The 21303-nt window shown below is 32.2% G+C and overlaps 1 long non-coding RNA gene across 1 annotated transcript; it reads left to right on the top strand.

Annotated features, from left to right (window-relative positions):
- Positions 1–434: 434 nt before the first annotated feature.
- Positions 435–16603, top strand: LOC120164830. Its single transcript, XR_005519765.1, has 3 exons — positions 435–748; positions 873–923; positions 16296–16603. It is a non-coding gene; the product is annotated as an uncharacterized LOC120164830 (long non-coding RNA).
- The last annotated feature ends 4700 nt before the right edge of the window (positions 16604–21303 follow it).

The raw sequence follows: 21303 nt of genomic DNA, 5'->3' as shown, positions 1-21303 counted from the left end.
CAAAAGGAGATCGAAAGTCTAAAATGGGAAAGATCAACATGATATTATATATACGCCATCTTAATTAGTCACGAAAATTTCAAATCAATCATTAAAAAAATAAATAAAGAAATGGTGAAGCCACTGGAATACATGCCAATAGGCAGAAGAAAACTGTAATTGTCGAGAAGAATTGAGATTTCATAGAGTTGAAAACGTACTTGGAAAAGAATAAGAGAGGTTAATTCTTTCAAATCCTTTTTCATATTCTTGGTAATCTGTTACATTCTGTATTTATTTACAACGGTTATGACAACCCAATGGGAATACTATTCTGGGCCAATGCTAACCCAAACCCATTTACTAACCCTTTGACCCATTTAACCAATACGGTACCGCTTAACTGCAACACGATTAATAACGTCTCTTCTCAGATTTCCCTAACCCATTCTAATCCCAAATCTTAAAGAACGAACCTTAATCCCCAATCCCTCTCAATCCTCCTCACCATCAGTCACGAGCTCCGCCCTCTATTCATAACAATACCCCCGCTACAATTGAGCATTGTCCGCAATGTTCAAAATCAGAAAACTGGGACTTCAAGACGGTGTAATCCTCCAAGTTGGCGTCTTCGGCTCCGAGATTTGTTTACTGAATCAGCAACTGAGTCGCCGCCTGATTGTTTCTCTTAACAATTCGTTTGTCCAAGACCAAAGCTGGGTAAACTCCCAACTAGTCATCGTCTCCAAGTTCTGATGGATGTAGAGAGGTAACAGTGTTATGACGAATTCGTTTTTTTCAATAGGCTGACATGGAATAGAAGATTAATCCTGGAAGTCTGTGACAGCTGTAATCTGTAAACAACTAATCCAATTCGTTCTAATACTTTGTAGGGTCTATAAAAGCAAACATATAGCTTCAGATTCTTCCTCAAAGCCACTGTGGTTTGTCTATAGGGTTAAAGCTTAAGGTAAACCTCGTCCCCAACTTGAAATTCTATTTCTGAACGTCGTTTGTCTGCAATTTGTTTCATTATGTGTTGTGCTTTAGTTAGATTCTCCTGTAGGGTTTTGTAAATTTGCTCTCTAGTTCGTAAAATTTGTTGAACACCATGAACTTGAGAGTCCCCAGTCTAGCTCACCATGGGTGCTGATACCCATAAAAAGCCTCGAATGGGGTCGTTCCCAAGGCAGTATGGTGGTTAGTATTTTACCACCATTCTGCTTGGTGCAACCAATTAGCCCACGTTTTTGGTTTCTAAAAACAGTAACTCCTGAGATACTGCTTGGGACATTGGTTTAAGCGTTCAGTTTGATCATCTGTCTCTGGGTGATAAGAAATGTTAAACAGTGTTGTAGTCCTCAACTGCCTCATGAGTTCTTTCCAAAACACACTGGTAAAAATAAGATCTCTGTCAGGAATTGCAACCTATGGCTGACCATGCAACTTGTAGGCTTGGTTAAGATACGTTTTAGCAACCTATGTTGGAGTATATGGGTAAGATAACCCAATAAAGTGCCCACACTTTGTAAATTTATCAATCACCGCAAAATACAGTTGAATTTATTATAAGTAGGCAAACATTCTATAAAATCCATAGTAATAACTTTCCAGGCTTGTTGTGGAATTGGAAGTGGTTGCAGTAATAGCCCTGGCTTAAGGACATGCTCATTTTTAACCCTCTAACATTTTTCACACTGTTTAACATGATCTTGAATTGTCGTTTTCATGGAAGGCCAATAAAAATAGGAGTGCAAATGTTTGTAAGTTTCATTAATTCCTGAATGACCTTCCTTTGGAGAGTCATGAAACCCGATTAGCAAATGCTCTCTACCAATATAGATTTTCTCTTTGAACCCTTCATATACTGCCAGTCTTGCCAAGCCTAATAATTAACTGCAAGGGCTGGAATAATTTTCTAGTCTAATTCATCACTAGAATAACTCCCTTCTATATCATGTACCCATTGTGGAATAATTACCAATGCTAAAATTTGGCATAGGGTAGAGTGTTCCTCATGGCTTCTAGATAATGCATCTGCTACCATGTTGTGTTTTCCTTTTCTGTAGTGTATCACATAATCAAGCCCCAATAGTTTTGTTAGTCCTTTTTTTCTGAATGACAATAGTAAGCTTTTGTTCCAATAAGTGTTTTAAAGGTTCATGATCAATATTAATAACAAATGGTCTCCTTTCTAAGTAATGCCTCCATTTGGAGACTACCATCAAAATAACTGTTGAGTTAATCGATCGATGAAATAGGCCAAGAGGGGGTGAATTGACAATAAAAGTTTCGGTGGAAGCTTTTACAGAAAATTGAAAATATTTGCACAACAATTTAGAGTGGTTCGACTTTCTCAACCAAAGTCTACATCCACTACCTTAGCTATCCACACTAAGGATTTTTCACAAATTCACATCAAAGAGTAACCTTACAAATCTCTCAAGAATTATACCCTAAATTCTTGAGAACACTCTCTCCCAAAGAAAACAATATAAATTTTGCAAACTTACAAGAAAATCCTCACAAAGAAGGATGTTTGTACAATTCTAGAACAAAGAAAGAACACTCAAGAATAATACAATTGAGCATAATAAGTGTCCTTGAAAGAAAAAATGAATATTGAATTAAATAGGCTTGAAAATGCTTCAAACTTGAGGTTTGATGCATTCTCTTTGATTCTCTCTTGATTCTTGATAATTATTGTTGATCAATGGCTCCTAAGCTTGTTTAAATACTCTTTGGATCATTTCTGAACGTTGGGGATCATTAGTAGAGTTAATAGAGCCGTTAGTGTGTGAAAACAATTAATAAAACAGCTTGTAGCGTGGGGGGTATCGATACCTCCTGGGGGTATCAGTACCCTTCGAGCAATCTGTTATTTCAAGGAGCCAAATCTTACATAGGGGTATCGGTACCCTCTTGGGGGTATCGGTACCCTCTAGGCAATCTAGTTTTTCGGTTTAAGATTTATTAAGAAAATATTTTTGGCTCGATTAAGGCTCGAAATACTTTGTAAAATTGTTTAAAAGCTTAAAACACATTTTCACACTTGAGTAAGGATTGAAATTGTCATTTGAAAAACTTGGAGTAATATTTTGATATTCGAATAGTTTGATCGAATATATATTTGAAGATGATTAGAAAATCTTGAAATCCAATAACATTTAATTTGTTATATCGAAACATCAAAATGTTTTCAACAATCTCCCCTTTTTGATATAATAAAACATTTTAGTAATTTTAAGATTTTCTAATTGAAAATCATTTTTGAAATCAAGTTTTGAAATTAAGTTTTGAAATTACCCTTTGAAATTACTTTCCCTTACTCTAATACCTTGAAAATAAATTACTCCCATTACTCTAATACTTCTCCCCCTTTTGTTAAATCAAAAAGATATTAAAACAGATTTAAACAAGATTTTTGAAAGTTAAGCCAATTGATAGATTAAAGAAAGCGTAAGCTGCTAAGATCACAATCAAGAGAATGTTAGCCATTAGTTCCATAATTCAATATTAAAAATAATGTGAAATGGTAAATTGGTCATATTGCAACTATAATGTAATTTATGCAAAAACATAAACCAAACCAAATAAATATAAGCTTTCAAAGTTTAAGCATTCAACATCCATAACAAATTCAAACATTCAATCCAAAAACATAAAAATGTTTAACAATTCAAAGTTCTAATTCTAAGGTTAATCTTGAGCAAAATCGAAACTAGGCAAGGTCTACTCCATTGGAGGATCGATAGGAGATAGATGTGTCCATATATTAGCCACATCTCATGTAAGCGCATCGAGTCTATCGTCTATAGCATTGAATCGAGTATTCATTGCTTCACGGTTAGCTCGAATCTCTTGTTGATTCTCCAATTGTTGAGTCCCCATAACCGATAAATGGGACTCTATGGATGTAAATCGTGAATCCATTGATGCATACCAGAAGTCGAATGTCTCCATAAAAGATTAAAAATATGGAGGCATTCGATCCTCTTGTTGTGCTTGTTCCTCGTGCTGCTCCGACTCTGTAACATCCTAACTCATACCCGACCCGAATACGAGTTTGAGATGTCACATTGACTTTTTAAAATGATTTCCTTATAAAATAACTGAACTTATATTAAGAAAAATAATAATACTGTTAAATTAGGTTTCTTTATAAAAAATTGAAAAAATACGTATTTATGAACAATACTATATGGTATGAACAGTGAAAAATTTCGAATATCAATTTTGTATTGATGCACTGCTACAGTAACTTTCGTATAACGTTCATAAAACTCGTAAAAATTTAACCGTATTATTATACATTTGCCATTTACATATAAACATTTAAAACATTACAAAACTCTATCATATGATTTTACAAACCGATTAGAACATATCGGATTTAAACCTTTGTTTACATGCCAACTACTATCCTTATTACAAAATACATAATATACATTTCTTTTCTGATCTGATCTTTGGAAAGGAGGAACTAACCTATCTTGCATAACTTTTATCAATTTTATTTTTCTCGGAACCTACGCGTGAAACAATCACACGCTAAGTCGTTGACTTAGTGAGGCATATAAAACATATAATAGAAATTATAGAACATTTCTATACACATCATGGATCACATATATCCTTTCACAACATAACACACATAGTATTATACCAATTAATTTATTTACTCTCTTTAAAGCCATTGTATGAGCCCATGTATACTTTTGAGAAATTAAGGTATGCGAGTACATTGAGGTTGTGCATCACTATGCTGTTACCACAGCTCGTATAAATATCCCGAAAGACCTATCTAGAGATCATAAATAACCTCGACAACTGTCTATAGGTCCCGAAGAACCTAGATAAACTGTCCATATGTTCCTTAGAACATAGGTATAATGTCCATATGTCCTGAAAGACATAAGTAATTCTGTCCATATGTTCCGTAGAACATAGGTAAACCCTCGACTCTTGGCATGTCAACTATACCACTAGCTCTCATATTACATAACATGGGCATTATCATTTATAACAGTTCACATCACTTATTCATATAATTTATCTTATAAACACATATATCTTCTTTTCTGTCACATATCACGTGCATATAATCACGTAGTTTACTTTCATGTAATTCATGTCACTTTTCATATGATTTTATAATTATATGTCACTTAGCTTATAATACTTCTCTTGTGTTCATATGACATGTAAATCATTGTCATCTCTTGTTCTCATATGCTTCACATACATCATATATATCACATTCATATAGGCTCATGATTTTATCACCTTTCATGTTATTTCACCTATACACTTTTATATCACATAAACCCATATCTTCTTATCCCATAACTTCTTATTATATCATTCACCTCATATAACTTATTGTCACATAATCTCCTTTTACCTTATCAATAAATACTACTTATTTTATCTCACCTTTCCATTTATTTACATAAACCAAAGAGCATTTACAAGAACATATCCACTCACATAATTAAGCATACATACATTTCATGTCATTCATTTCATTCTCTATATCCTTAGCACATAGCTTATTTTATTTCTCATGTTCCGGTAGTTCATTATCACCTACTGCATATACATGTAAGCATGTAGATCATGTCACATATAATAACATGTACCTATTTCCATGTATTCATACACACATAAGAATCATATAGTGTATCTCATAGACATCATTTCCATACCTTTATCACATAGAACATATAACTTTTCCTGCATATTCATGTCACATAATGTATATGGTATGAACTCATATCATGTTTCATAATATGAAATGAATCCTATATCAAAATATTAAATCTAGACTTATCACAAGTCTAGAACTGAATATACTACTAAAATCATGCTATGCATATTCACTTAACTTTGCTTGCTTTGATTCAATCCTAACTCTTCGATTGTTTCGTAACTCGTTTAGGCTCAATATCTACATAAACATAATTTCCGAAACAATTATCAAAAGTCTAAACCTTATAACTTGGTATTAATAACTTAGGCTAATTTAATAAACCAAAATTTCATTTTTCCTTTAGGGGTGTATCGATGCATTATGGGTGCATCGGTACACAAAATAGATTCGAAATTCCTATGCATCGGTGCACCCCTTAATGCATCGACGCATCTTCAAATTTTGTCTTATTGCATCGGTACACACTCATAGTGCATCGATGCACCTGCCCAAAATAGGTTATTTCATCCGAAAATCATCAACACTTCACCCAAATTTTCATGTATAAAACCCTTATTATCCTACTAAATTCATCTATAATAACTTTAACCAATTCCTATCATTCCAACATTTTATAATCTCTCATATTCTATGCAAATTTTAAGGCTAAAAATCATTCCAAATTTTACATGTTATCCAAACTTTATTCTAACACTATAACTTCTTATTCACCCTTATGACAAGTCAAATTTAGTTTCAAATTCAACTTATCAACTCTTTTTCGGAAATTCACTTAAAAACCCATTTTCTTTAATCTTTCATAACTTCTTAATCTTTTGATTTTAAGACAACTTAAACTTTCCTTAAGCTTAGTTATCATCTAATGATAAAAACCCAAGCTTTAAATCAACAAATAATCAAATAATTAGAAAACTTACCTTTGCAAGCTTGGCTCCCTTTCTCTCGTATGATGAAGAAGATGAAGATGAAGTGGAGAAAAATATCTCCTTATCCTTATCCCCACATGCCTATATATCATTTTATTATCATTTCCAAGTCAAATGACCATTTTGTCTTTTAATTCTTTTAAAAATTACTAACAATCCTTCAAGAAATACTTTCAAATAAATCATTGAACTTTTCCACTTTAATCACCAAATTCTGAAATTTTACAATTTAGTCACTATCCCGGTATTGAGGATGTTACAAATCTCCCATCCTTTTAAGAAAATCCGTCCTCGAATTTTCATTGTATATACTAATAAGAACATATCTTTTAATGTTCTTACGTTGCTTTCACAACTTTATCCCTTCGAAATTTATAATTAATGATTTGCCTTCAATTTCCAAAGAACCCAATCCATTTCTGTCTTTTCTTTTCTTCAATTTTGCATTTTCCTTTGACATTTCTAAAATCCATATAATGTTACTCATCACGTAGACAGTAACATTCATTTTCATCACTCAACATCATAAATCCATCTTTAATTATCTTATAACAATAACCAAACTCTTATTCCATCATCATTTGATCGAGAACACCACCTTAAATCTTCTTCGTTTGTGATTAAACATATACTTTACGGAATCAAACAATCTTTTCACATTATCCTGCACATTTTTCGTACTTCTATATCGAACTTATTATTTTCACTTCCATATAACCTTTATCATACTTAACCCTTTAATTTCCTTTTTCTATTTATTTTCCTTATCCCTTTACTCCGTCATAAATCAAAATCTCCTTGTAACATATATCATATATTTTTTTCAGACTCGTACTCTTCTCATATCACTTATACTTATCACTGATTATCAATCTTCATCGCATCTTTGTAACTTTGATAATTCCCTTTATTTATATAGAACCACTTCCTTTACCATCTCTTGTACTAATAATTCCTTCCTTAATCTTATACAATTACTTATTTTTTTGTTTACATCATATCTATAGGATCAGAATACACAACCAAATTCGGATTCATCATACTTGATTAACTTAATCTTATATTTTTTCTAAATCTTACAACTCTATCACCTTTACTATTACAGTTAATAAACATCAACTGTTAAATCTAGGGCACAAGCCCTAATCATCCAATCATATACCTTCTTTTCTGTCGAAATTATCCTCCACGGTATCGTACTCAAATTTTCAAACTCAGACTTTTACTCACACAGTATTATTCCTCTGTTTAAGAATCAAACGTTGCAACTTTCTTTGTCTTATAAACTTAGTGAGGCAATTAAAACAGTAAACAGTGCAATACAATTCATGCATGATTTTCAATGTCAAAATCAAAATGCCATTTAATCATGTTACTAGCATATCCAATATTTTACCATGATCATCATAATATAACATTTCTTATCAATCTACTTACCATTCATCTCATAAGCTCGTAAGCTTATTTTACCAATATACTTGCATTTTTTTTCATAAGCTCGTAAGCTTATTTTACCAATATGCTTTTCATTATTCCATAAGCTCATAAGCTTATTTTACCAATATACTTGTCATTATTCCATAAGCTCGTAATATTATTTTACCAATATACTTGCCATTAATCTCATTTATCAATCATTATTGGGATCCATACATTCCATAGGAAATTCATACAATTTCCTTTTAACATTAGCACTCTCAGTACTCTATCTGGAAAATCATACGCTTAGTATGCTTCCCCTTTCATTTTAGCACACGAAGTGCCCTATTAAAAAATTCATACCATTAGTATGATTTTGTTATCATTTTAGCACATGAAATGCCTTATGTGAAAATCCATGCCATTAGTATGATTTCTTTATCTTTGTAGCACATAAAATTGCCCTATCTGGAAATCCATATTTTCAATATGATTTCCATATCATTTAGCACTCGGTATAATTCCCTTATCATTTTAGCACACAAAGTGCCATTCGGTAATCACTATACATACATCAATAAATTATATTATTTTAACTATTACCACATGTATGTACATAATTAAATGCACTCACCTTCATACTTTATAATTTCTAAAATATGTGTCTCACTATTGTTTACAATAAGTCCTTTTATACTTGACTTGCATCAAACGCAAATCAATCTTGATCTGTATAAATCACAAATTCATAATAATACATATGTTAGTATTGTACTGACATAAACATATCCCATAACAACTCCATAATACACTTGAACTCATTTTCTATCAAAATACTCAATACTTAATAATTCCTATTAACATTGGAACCAACTTTTCCAATTTTACTCAAAATGGTCTCTTACCATTTAACTTCAATTCCAAGCATCCAAAAATATATTCAACATTTAAACATTACTTTTTATCTTCTAATCCCTTTCCATTTAAATTCTAAAATTTTCATATTCAAACAATTCGCACTATCTTTAAAGAATCAATATTCTGTATTGATATACACATTGGAATTTAATCTCGTTTCTTCCGTTGAAAACTAGACTCGAATACGAATCTATCCATATAAAGAACTCCTTCTAATTCATTCTGTACAATTTATGGTGAATTTTCAAAGTTGACCAACATAATCTTTTTGTAGAATCTGCTGTCCAATTTTTTTCTGACCTTTCCTTGGTTAAAAATTAATATCTTTTTGTATACACTTTGAAATTGATCCCCGTTTTTTTAAACAAAACTAGATCGACATATGAACACAAATATATAAAAATAACCTCCAAATTATTTTTATATAATTTCTGGTGAATTTTCGAACACATTGCTAAATTAAAAAACTAAACTGTTTTCTTTAACTTCATCCTAAGGTTCTTCATCAATTCTGTTTTCTTTAACTTCATCCTAAGGTTCTTCATCAAATCTTACAACAAATTCTTTAAAATCACTTAACTCTTCATAACCCCTAAAATACAAGAATCAACATCTCATTCATCATTTCCAACCCATATATAATTTTTCTCATTCAAACAATCCATGACCGAAACTTAAAGAACAAGATCTAGAAAGATTAAAAATGTTCTAATCATCATACATGCTTGAATATGAATCTACTATATCACAAACATCAATATTCATCATCAATTTCGTGATCCCTTATATGAACACAAACCCTTAGATTTGAGATATTTGAAATCTAGCGAGATTATCATGCAATATTGGTACCAAAAGATAGCGTTTTTCGCATATAACAATTTTCTATTTTCAACATACTCAAAATCCTGAGTAAATTGATTGAAAATTGAGTTGAAGCTTTCTCTTACCTTAGGAGAAAACCCGTCTGTTTGGAGAAGAAGATGAGCATGTGAAATGAAATGTTAGATACATTTCATCTTAATTTACATTTAATCTAACTTTAAATGAATAAAATATTCATTCTCTTGAGATAAGACCAAATCACCCTTAATGAATCTTTTTATTCACCATAAAACCATAACAACTCATCCTTATCATATTTCAAAGTCAAAGCTAAATTATTTTGACTTTTATTTCTGAAATTTCCCCTGAATTTTTCAAATCTTGCGTTTTAGTTACTAAATTTCACTGTTTCGGTTAAATCTGAAAAATTGCACATTTCCAAACCAAATTTCTCTAATCCAAAATATTAAAATAATATTTACAACCATTTTATAACATCCGTCAAATTTTTTTAAATTCCAATTTGAACTGAATTTATCAATTCCTTACCGGCTTTAACCCTTTCTAATGATAAGTATGAGTTGTCATGATTTTATGGTGAATAAAAAGATTCATTAAGGGTAATTTGGTCTTATATCAAGAGAATGAATATTTTTTTCATTTAAAGTTAGATTAAATGTAAATTAAGATGAAATGTATTTAACATTTCATTTCACATGCTCATATTCTTCTCCAAACAGACGTGGGTTTTCTCCTAAGGTAAGAGAAAATTTTAACTCAATTTTCAAGCAATTTACTTAGGATTTTAAGTATGTTGAAAATAGAAAATTGTTATATGCGAAAAACACTATCTTTTGGTACCAATATTGCATGATAATCTCGTTAGATTTCAAATATCACAAATCTAAGGGTTTGTGTTCATATAAGGAATCACGAAATTGATGATGAATATTGATGTTTGTGAGATAGTAGATTCATATTCAAGCATGTATGATGATTAGAACATGTTTAATATTTCTAGAATTTGTTCTTTAAGTTTCGGCCATGGATTGAATGAGATGTTGATTCTTGTATTTTAGGGGTTATGAAGAGTTAAGTGATTTTAAAGAATTGATGAAGAACCTTAGGATGAAGTTAAAGAAAACAGTTTAGTTTTTGAATTTAGCAGTGGTTCAAAAATTCACCATAAATTATATAAAAAAATTTGGAGGTTATTTTTATATATTTGTGTTCATATATCGATCTAGTTTTGTTTAAAACAAACGCAGATCAATTTCAAGGTGTATACAAAAAGATATAAATTTTTAACTAAGGAAAGGTCAGAAAAAATCGGACAGAAGATTCTGCAAAACACATTCTGTTGGTCAACTTTGAAAATTCACCATAAATTGTACAAAATAAATTAGAAGGAGTTCTTTATATGAATAGATTCGTATTCGAGTCTAGTTTTCAACGGAAGAAACGAAATTAAATTCTAGTGTGTATATCAATACAAAATACTGATTCTTTAAAGGTAGTGCTAATTGTTTGAATATGAAAATTTTAGAATTTAAGTGGAAAGAGATTAGAAGATGAAGAGTAATGTTTAAATGTTGAATATATTTTTGGATGCTTGGAATTGAAGTTAAATGGTAAAAGACCATTTTGAATAAATTAGAAAAGTTGGTTCCAATGTTAATAAGAATTATTAAGTATTGAGTATTTTGATAGAAAATGAGTTCAAGTGTATTATGGAATTGTTATGTGATATGCTTATGTTAGTACAATACTAACATATGTATTATTATGAATTTGTGACTTATACAGATCAAGATTGATTTGCGTTTGATGTAAGTCAAGTATAAAAGAGCTTATTGTGAATAATAGTGAGACACATATTTTGGAAATTATAAAGTGTCAAGGTGAGTGCATTTAATTATGTATGTATAGAGATTACCGAATGACACTTTGTGTGCTAAAATGCTAAGGAAATTATACTGAGTGTATATTTTTCCATATGGAGCACTGAGTGTGCTAAATGATATAAAAATCATATTGAAAATATAGATTTCCAGATAGGGCATTTTATGTGTTAAAATGGTAAGGGAATCATACTGAGTGTATGGATTTCCATATAAAGCACTAAGGGTGCTACAAAGATAAAGAAATTATATTAATGGTATGAATTTTTGAATAGGGCACTTCGTGTGTCAAAATGAAAGGGGAAGCATACTAAGCGTATGATTTTCCAGATAGAGCACTGAGAGTGCTATTGTTAAAAGGAAATTGTATGAATTTCCTATGCAAATTATAGATTCTAATAATGATTTATAAATGAGGTTAATTATAAGTATATTAGTAAAATAAGCTTACGAGCTTATGGAAAAAAAGATAAGTATATTGGTAAAATAAGCTTACGAGCTTATGGAAAAAAATGTAAGTATATTGGTAAAATAAGCTTACGAGTTTATGGGATGAATAGTAAGTAAATTAATAAGAAATGTTATATTATGATGATCATGGTAAAATATTGGATATGCTAGTAACGTGATTAAATGACATTTTGATTTTGACATTGAAAATCATGCATGAATTGTATTGCACTGTTTATTGTTTTAATTGTCTCACTAAGTTTTCACTGTTCACGGGGTACTGTTCACTATTCATAAAAAAATATTTTGCTTAACTTTGTTATAATGAAACATAATTTATATGATATGATATTATTTTAGAGACTGCCAAGATGCCAGAGGAGTAGAGAGAGTCTACGGTGATACTAATCTATAAGAATAAAGGAGATCACCAACGTTGTGGCAACTACAGAGGTATTAAACTACTAAGCCATACCATGAAGCTATGGGAAAGGGTGATAGAGGCTAGGTTGAGACATGTTACTAAGGTTTCGGAAAACCAATTTGGTTTTATGCCAGGCAGATCTACTACGCAGGCGATTTATCTACTTCGACGGCTTATGGAGAAATATAGGGAAAAAATAGAGATCTTCACATGGCGTTCATTGATCTAGAGAAGGCGTATGATAGCGTTCCCCGCGATACGATCTGAAAGACCTTGGAAACGAGACGGATCCCATCTGCTTATATCCGGGCGATTCGTGATATGTACTGTAGATCTACTACATACGTCAGGACTACAGTTGGCGACACCGAGGCATTCCCGGTGGAAATCGGACTTCACCAGGGGTCGGCTCTTAGCCCATACATCTTCGCCTTGATTATGGATGACATCTATTGTGCTACACCAGACGGTATTCCATGGTGTATGTTTTTCGCTGACGACATTGTTCTAGTTGCTGAAACAAAAACTGAGCTAAATAGTAGACTAGCTACCTGGAAGGCTGCTTTGGAAGAAAAAAGTCTAAGGATCAATATTGAAAAGACGGAGTATTTATGTTCAAACTTCAGTGGAAACCAAAATGATGAAGATGTAAAAGTATGCATAGGACACGTTCTCCCCCCAAAGGATTGTTTCAAGTACCTAGGGTCTATGATACATAAAGATGGGGGTGTAGATGATGATGTTACACACCGTATAAAGACGGGTTGGCTAAAGTGGAGGGCTACTACTGGAGTTCTGTGTGATAAGAAGATGCCTCTAAAATTTAAGGGAAAATTTTATAAAATAGCAATAAGACCAGCGCTGCTATATGGATCAGAATGTTGGGCAATCAAGAAGGATCATGTAAGGAGGATGGAGGCCGCAGAAATAAGAATGCTTCGATGGGCATGTGGTAGGATTTTGTGGGATATGACACTAAACTCTGCTATTAGGATGTCCTTGGGGGTGGTGTCTGTATCCGAAAAATTGAGGGAGGGAAGATTACGGTGGTTTGGGCATGTCATTCGGCGACAACCGTCGGATGCGGTCAGGAGGGTAGAGCCGATTACAGTCGACGGTGCCAGAAGGAGAGGGCGACCAAGGCGGAAGTGGGAAGACTGCTTGAGATCTGATTTGAAGGATTTAGCTCTTACCGAGGACATGACCTCTGATAGGAAAGTATGGAGACTTAAGACCAGGGTAATCGAGTAGTGCGGGTCTCATACATAGGGTGTATCATCTCTGTCTTCTTTTAATACATTTGTAGTAATTTCCATAACTTTTACTTTTTATATGTTTCATTCATTTGAATTTATGAAGGCTAAGAACTAGGGTAGCGGAGTAGTGTTATCTAAATGTTTTCAACAATAGCCAAATACTCTTTCTCATAGATTGAAAAATCCATATTCTTTGTTCCCAAAGCCTTATTGTGATAAGCAATAGGTCTCCTATCTTGAGATAACACTGCCCCAATTCCCTTTGAGCTAGCATCCGTTTTCAAAAAAGCTTCTTTTGCTGTCTCAGGCCACTGGAAGTTGTCTTTCTTGAGCATATTAGAAAGGGGCTTACTAATTGCTCCATATCCTTATATAAACTTTCTGTAATATCCTGTTAGGCCTAAGAAACCTCTTAAGGATATACTTTGTAGTAGGTAATTTTCATTTCTGTATGGCTTCAATCTTGGCAGAATCTGTTACTACCCAACCAACTGATATTACATGTCCCAATACTCAATTCTACTCCAAAGAAGCACTAATTTTTCCTAGCACAGAACTGATGTATTTATCAATCATGAAAGACCACCTGTAAATGCTGAACACGATATGCAAGAGTAGCATTGTAAGATATCATCAAAAAAATACTAAAATAATTTTTCTTAAATAGAGTGCAAAAACATCATTCATTAGTGCTTGAAATGTTTCTGGGGCATTAGTGAGCCCAAAGAGCATCACTTTAAATTCATAATGGCCCTGATGTATTCTAAAGGCTGTTTTAGGTACATCGTCCTCCTTAATTATGATTTGTCAGTAACCAGATCTTAAATTTATTTTTGAATAATATTCCATTTCCTATAATTCATCCAACAAGTCTTCAACAATAGGGATATAAAATTATCTTTAACAGTAATAATGTTTAATTGTCTGTAGTCTACACAAAATCTCCAATTACCATTTTTCTTTTTTACTAACAAGCATAGGAATGCAAAGGGGCTTTTGCTATGTTATATAATGAAAGAGGCTAACATGTTAGTGATTTGTTTTTCTACTTTTTTTTTTTTGATGGTATGGGAATCTATAAGGTCTTATATTGACTGGTTTAGAATTTGGATGTAATGGAATAGTCATGGTTTCTAGTTGGTGGTAAACCTTGAGGTTACTAAAAAATTGTAGAGTATGGCTGTAGCAGGGTTTGTATAACTGTAGGGACCTCACTGCCAATTTTTTCTTCTGCACCTAAATAGTTCGTCTCCCATATTAAATCTGTATCATTTGCTGTTAATTTTTGAAAATTTTCCCCTAAAATCATTCTAATAGCACAATCTTGCTGCCCTCATTGTAATGTGATTTCTTTGTCCTCCTTTATAAATGTCAATTTCATTGCATTAAAGTTCATTCATAATTGACTATATTTTTTAGTCAATCCACCCCTAATACCATATCACTGCCTCCTATTCCTAGAACTCTGAAATCATACTGGAAATTGTGTCCTTGCAGCTTCTACTCTAATTGTTTGCTCTTGGTTGTACTTTGTAGTTTTTCTCCCCTAGCCACAGTAATATATGCGGTGATTGAGTATGAACTAATTCTGTCCCTTCTTTAGCTTAACTTGGTGTAATAAAACTGTGAGTACTCCCACTATTCACCAATATGCTTAAAGGTTTTCCTCTAATATTACCATTGATTCTGAGTGTATTGTGGCTTGTGTTTCCATTAAGGGCATTTATTGATATTTCCAAGACAGTTTTGCTTTCCTTTAAGCTTCAATCAATTGTTGTGGTTCATGCACTCTCACTTTATGTTTTAGAAGAAGCTCTTCTTTTAGTCTACTAAGAAAACTAGAAATAAAGTGGTTTTCCCTCAAGTGAGGGTTCTGCTGTAACATAAGTGGTCGTAGCTCTTCAAATTGAGCTTGATACTTTGCAACTGTAGATTTTTGTGTCAGCTTATTAAATTCATCTACAATATAAGTAAAATTCATGTCACAAAATTGATGACAAATATCTGAAACAAATTCTTGCCATGTTATTCTATTCTTTTACATCATGTAACCATCATACCATGTTTCTGCTTAACCTGTTAAATACATGGCAGCAATGTCCAGTTTTTGATATTCAGGAATTACGAGTAAAGAAAAATACTTTTCATATTTTCTAATCCATCCTCTAGGTTTAGTGTCATTAAACATGGGCAATTCAATCTTAGGTTTAGTAACATGTATGTGTTGATTGTCAAATTCCATTGAAGATGACCCTTCCTTCATGTGCCAATTATTTTTATATTGTGTTTAGGCATGTTACAGGTGTGATGGGTGAGTGTAATGATGATTCTTGCAGGATAGGATTACTTACTATTTGTGGTCTTGATGATAATATACCAGGCTCTTATGGGTTAAAAGGATACCTTTCATTGTCATTATAATTGTCACCTGAGTAGCTTTCTTACCGTCTACCTTACTTTTATATTTCTGTTGACTGCTGGCAGGTGTGTATTCAATGCCATCCGCTGCCTTGGTCACCAACTCCAAGATTCGTTGCACATGTCCATGTGTTTCTTTAGTTCTTGATTCCAAGATCGATAGTCTTTTCTCCAAGGAGTTCTTATCTTCTGCCCATCAAGAAGGTAATTCTTCCTGGTTTTCAGAAGGTTATTCTTGAATAACAGTAGTAATTGATTCATTACTATCACCATTTTTTGTTTCATCTTCCTGGATTTCCCCATGGATCAATGTTTAGACTCTAGATACCAATTGTTATGATCGAGAAGAATTGAGATTTCAGAGAGTTGAGAAGATAGTTGGAAAAGAGTAAAGAGACGTTAATTCTTTCAAATCATTTTTCATATTCTTGGTTATCCGTTACATTCTGTATTTATTTACAACGGTTATGATAACTCAATATGAATATTATGCTAGGCCAATACTAACCCAAACCCATTTACTAACACCTTAATCCATTTTACCAACACAATACAATTTAACCACAACACGATTACTAATGTCTCCTCTCTCAGATTTCCTCAACCCATTCTAATCCCTAATCTCAAAGAATGAACCCTAATCCCCAATTTCTCTCGATCCTCCTCATAAACAATCACAAAAACGTATCATAAAGGCAGATGAAAACGTGTTATAGAAATAGACTTATTGAAAATTAAATAAAGAAAAAAGATAATAAAGAATCGAAGGTTGACCACTAATATTAAAGTTGACGTTGTTGTCGATCAACAAAGATAAAATAAAAGAGAAATGTGCGACACACGAATAAAAGAAAATTAGATTTTTTCAATGAGAGAGCGTTTCTATTTTCAAATTCATTATTTAATATAACAACTAAACTTAAACAAATAATGTTTTTCAAATATTTGCAACCCACAATCTAACTTGCCGTACATTTACACAAAAACAATGGTCTGATAACATTTTCAGCCATTGGGTACTTTTTTTTGAGTATTTTTTTAACATCGTTTTAGTTCTTTAAACTTTTTTTTTATCATTTTTGTTAAATTGAATCAAATGAAAGAAAAAGTTAAATCAGATCTACTAATGTTAATATAAGATATTTTGTCATTTTCTGTAATTCTTTTAAAAATAATTTAAAATTTAAAATTAAATAATATTAATGAATATATTTAAATTATTAAAAATGTAAAATTTATAAATTTATTAAAAAGACAATACATGATATTAACTTACCACATGTGATACTTTCTCTATCAATTAGTTGAATTAAAAAAAATCAAAATTCTAAGAATCAAAAGAGGTAATTTAAGATCAAGACTTAAAATGATTTCTTTAAAAAGAAACCAATGCAAAAGATATCATTAGGCCGAGAACAATACAGGCAGAAAGAAAACGAAGGCCTGGTATAACTGCTGCAATCTTTACCCAATTCCAAGTTTGCAAAATGAAGTCACTGGTGCCCAATGCTCAAATTGTCGTTCCTCCACATTCAACACTGACGAATCAAGCGATATCAATTATATTATGTTAGAATTCAAACTTGATATTTAATTCTTATGAGGTGGCAGCGCATATTAAGGTTTACAAAACTAGAAGACTCTTGAAGCAATTTGTAAATTGCTTATCATTTAAGGTGGAAAAAAATAAAAATACAAATGGCAGCAGCTATGATGTGTTGGCAGCAAAATTGAAGTACCCATGTTGCAACAAGAAAACTCTAGAGATTAAGAAAAGATGGGCGGCAAAACAAGGGATAAGGCAACCATGAAACTCCACCACGTTAGAGAAGAAAGGCAGTAATTAAGGGCGGCAAAAATAGACGGTTTATTAATTATTATATAAATGTATTTGGTTATTAGTATGTAATGTATATAATGTGCGAGTGAAAGAAAAAATATGACACTACACTAGCAACGTTTTTTGAGTAAACAACACTAATTTTTATTATATGGCGTTTATAATAAAAACTCCACAAAATAAAAACAATAGCAGCGTTTGAGTGAACACACCACAACAGACAGGTACCTTTAGTGAAAAAACGTCGCAATAAATCAATAAAGGGTGTTGTTTTTATAGAAACGCCGCTAAAAACATGTTCTTTAGTGGCATTTTAGTAATAAATGCCACAAAATGAGGATTACTCAATGACGTTTTTTAAATAAAACACCGTAGTGTTCAGAACCCCGAAGGACGACACTACACTAGCAACAGTTTTTGAGTAAACAACACTAATTTTTATTATATGTGGTTTATAATAAAAACTCCACAAAATGAAAACAACAGCGGTGTTTAAGTGAACACACCACATTAGACAGGTATCTTTAGTGTCGTTTTCGAAAAAACGTCGAAATAAATCAATAAAGGGTGTCATTTTATAGAAACGCCGCTACAAACATATACTTTAGTGGCGTTTTAGTAATAAACACCAAAATGAGGATTACTCAATGACGTTTTTTAAATAAAACGCCGCAGTGTTTAGAACCCCGAAGGGTTCCTTTTAACTTCTCTATCCTTACAGTAAAAAAAAAACTTTGCCTCTATCCTTTTTCGTTTTTCCTTGTACCAATACAAAGCCACACTGCTGTCAGAAATAACCCTTTTTTTTCGCGTTCCAGCCTCCGATTCTCCTTATGCTTTTGATGATTTGAAGCCCCACTTCTCTTATTTGTGTCTTCCGGTGTAGATATTTAACGTTCAAACCCCTGCATTCCTGGCATCTTAGTTTTGGAAACGTCGTTATTCTGATCTCGGGATCTCACCGATATAGAGGTGATGAACAGTCGTCGTAGTACAAGGTTTCCTACTCCAATCTTTCTCTATATCCTCTTTCAAGTTCTCTTTTCTATTCTCCAAACCAAAACCCTTGATTTCAAAACCTACCCAATTCCCCTTCATTTGATTATTAAGGGAATCTTATTTTTCTTAATCCAAACTCTGTCTTCTGTTTCATAAGGTGAAGTTTCTCTCATTGATTATCCCTTTTGATGAATTTCTATTTTAGATTCTAGATTTTAAACCTTTCATATTCACGGGTTGCACATGGTCCTACAGTATGTGTATTCTTTGATCTGAAAATTTAGGCCATAATTAACTTTTCTTGAGTCTTTTTTAGATATTCATATGTTTATTAGCATCCCACTTAAGGTATAATGTTAATTTCCTGTTTGTAAGCAACATGATGTTTCGTTTATTTTAAATTATGAGGGATCTATTTTGTTCTAAACGGTGTTGGTTATGAAGAACATATGGTTATGTTTTATTCCTTGTAATTGGACAGTATGGAAATCGGACTTTGCAAGTGTAATTTGGATGTTTACTCAAGTGATTATAAGGTTCCATTTGTAATTGATCAAATCTGGGATTTATGTACATAGTTCCTATTTTCTAGTTGCTCTATTTTTGAACCTAATCCGTTTCAACTTTGTGAAATTGATTACTTTCCCTTTCTTTGCCCTTCTTTATTACCATTTTGTTCCTTTGTATTGCAGCAACTCGAGTGGGGATCGGACAAGACCTACGAGTGTCAGTGTCATGTAAATAAAACTGGGAGTTGTACTTTCAAGGTAAACTGGGAGTTGTACTTTCAAGGTTCTTGCATTCCCTTGATTTTGTGCATGCATGTATTTTAATTTACATTCATAGGACAAAAGCAGTGGGTGAAGTTTTTTGAAGCTTGTAGAACATGTAATAAGATTTCTTTTTATCTGTTGCATACCAGAGCTCGTTCTAGTTCATATGATGGAATTGCATGATGGTATGGATCAATTACGATTTTACAAAGTCTTTATGGTAATACACGATGATACAAAATTATTATGATGTGGGAACTAGCATATCCTAAACATCTACTGGAAATGTATATTTGTTTTCGATTTCACTCTTGATTTGTTGTCCTGGATGCAATTGATCTCTCTAAATTCCAGTAATTTTTCTTTATCAATGGCCATAAGTCTCATGGTCTATCTTTTTCTGGGGTGGATGCACTGCATAGAAGCATAATGTGCATTGCAGATTAATTATTATTTCACAATGTTTTTTCCTTCAAGCTTTATTGTATTTTCCTGTGTCCTTTTGTGTTGAATTAGCTATCGTTTGGATGTGATTTCTCAGGGTATTGGGTATTTTGACATAGAAAAGTTAATTGTGTACCTCGTTTATCATTTGATTTTGCTGCACATATTCTAGAACTAATTAGCACATTTCCTTTTGCAGATTACTAATTTACATTCCCCAATTGTATACTCGAAGTCTGATGGAGTATTAATCAATTGAAGTTGTAGATTAAAGCTCAAAATTACCCCTTGAAGAATATTTATTTATTTTAGTGAACAATGTTTTTTTTAATTGAAAGAGAAAAAACCTAAACTAAATTCTAGTGAACAATGTTAAATTACATTACATTTAAATTTAATGTTTATAAATTTTAATTTATTTTATTGTTAAGTATTTTTCTATGTAATTTGTGTTGTAATTAAATTTTAAGCTTCTTGTTGATTAGATAATGCTACATGATATTAAATTTAGGCAAAGTAGAGTAGAAAATGATATATGCAAAATCAATTAATCATAGTGATGATTGTAAACAAATACCACTAGAACCACATTTTTACGACATTTTGTGAGCGAAAAGCCACTAATGGCGTATAAATTTGTTGGGTTTTTTTACCATAAACGCCACTATATATCATAACATATAACGGCATTTTAGAAAACAAATGCTATTATAGATAAGATAATTAGTGACATTTGTTTCCAAAACGTCACTATAAAGCTTAACCTTTTGCAATTTTTTTGTTCACAAATGTCGCTAATTTTTGTGGCGCTTGCTTTACCAACGTGTTTAACAACGCTTTTACAAGTGTCAAAAAAATTTAGCGGTGCTTAAAAACGCCGCGATAGGGCTTAAAAAACGTCGTTAATAACCTATTTTGCTATATTGCGAGAGATAGTGAGGTAGCTTAGCAAATCTTTAGTTGTGTGTGCTATTTGTAAACTAGCTAAAGCTAGTGACGGGGTAACGTCGTTGTATCA

This window comes from Hibiscus syriacus, unplaced genomic scaffold (genome assembly GCF_006381635.1).
Source record: "Hibiscus syriacus cultivar Baekdansim isolate YM2019G1 unplaced genomic scaffold, ASM638163v2 tig00111543_pilon, whole genome shotgun sequence".
NCBI lineage: Eukaryota > Viridiplantae > Streptophyta > Magnoliopsida > Malvales > Malvaceae > Hibiscus > Hibiscus syriacus.
The sequence above is the reverse complement of the archived record's forward strand: the minus strand, read 5'-3'. Positions and strand labels throughout refer to the sequence as shown.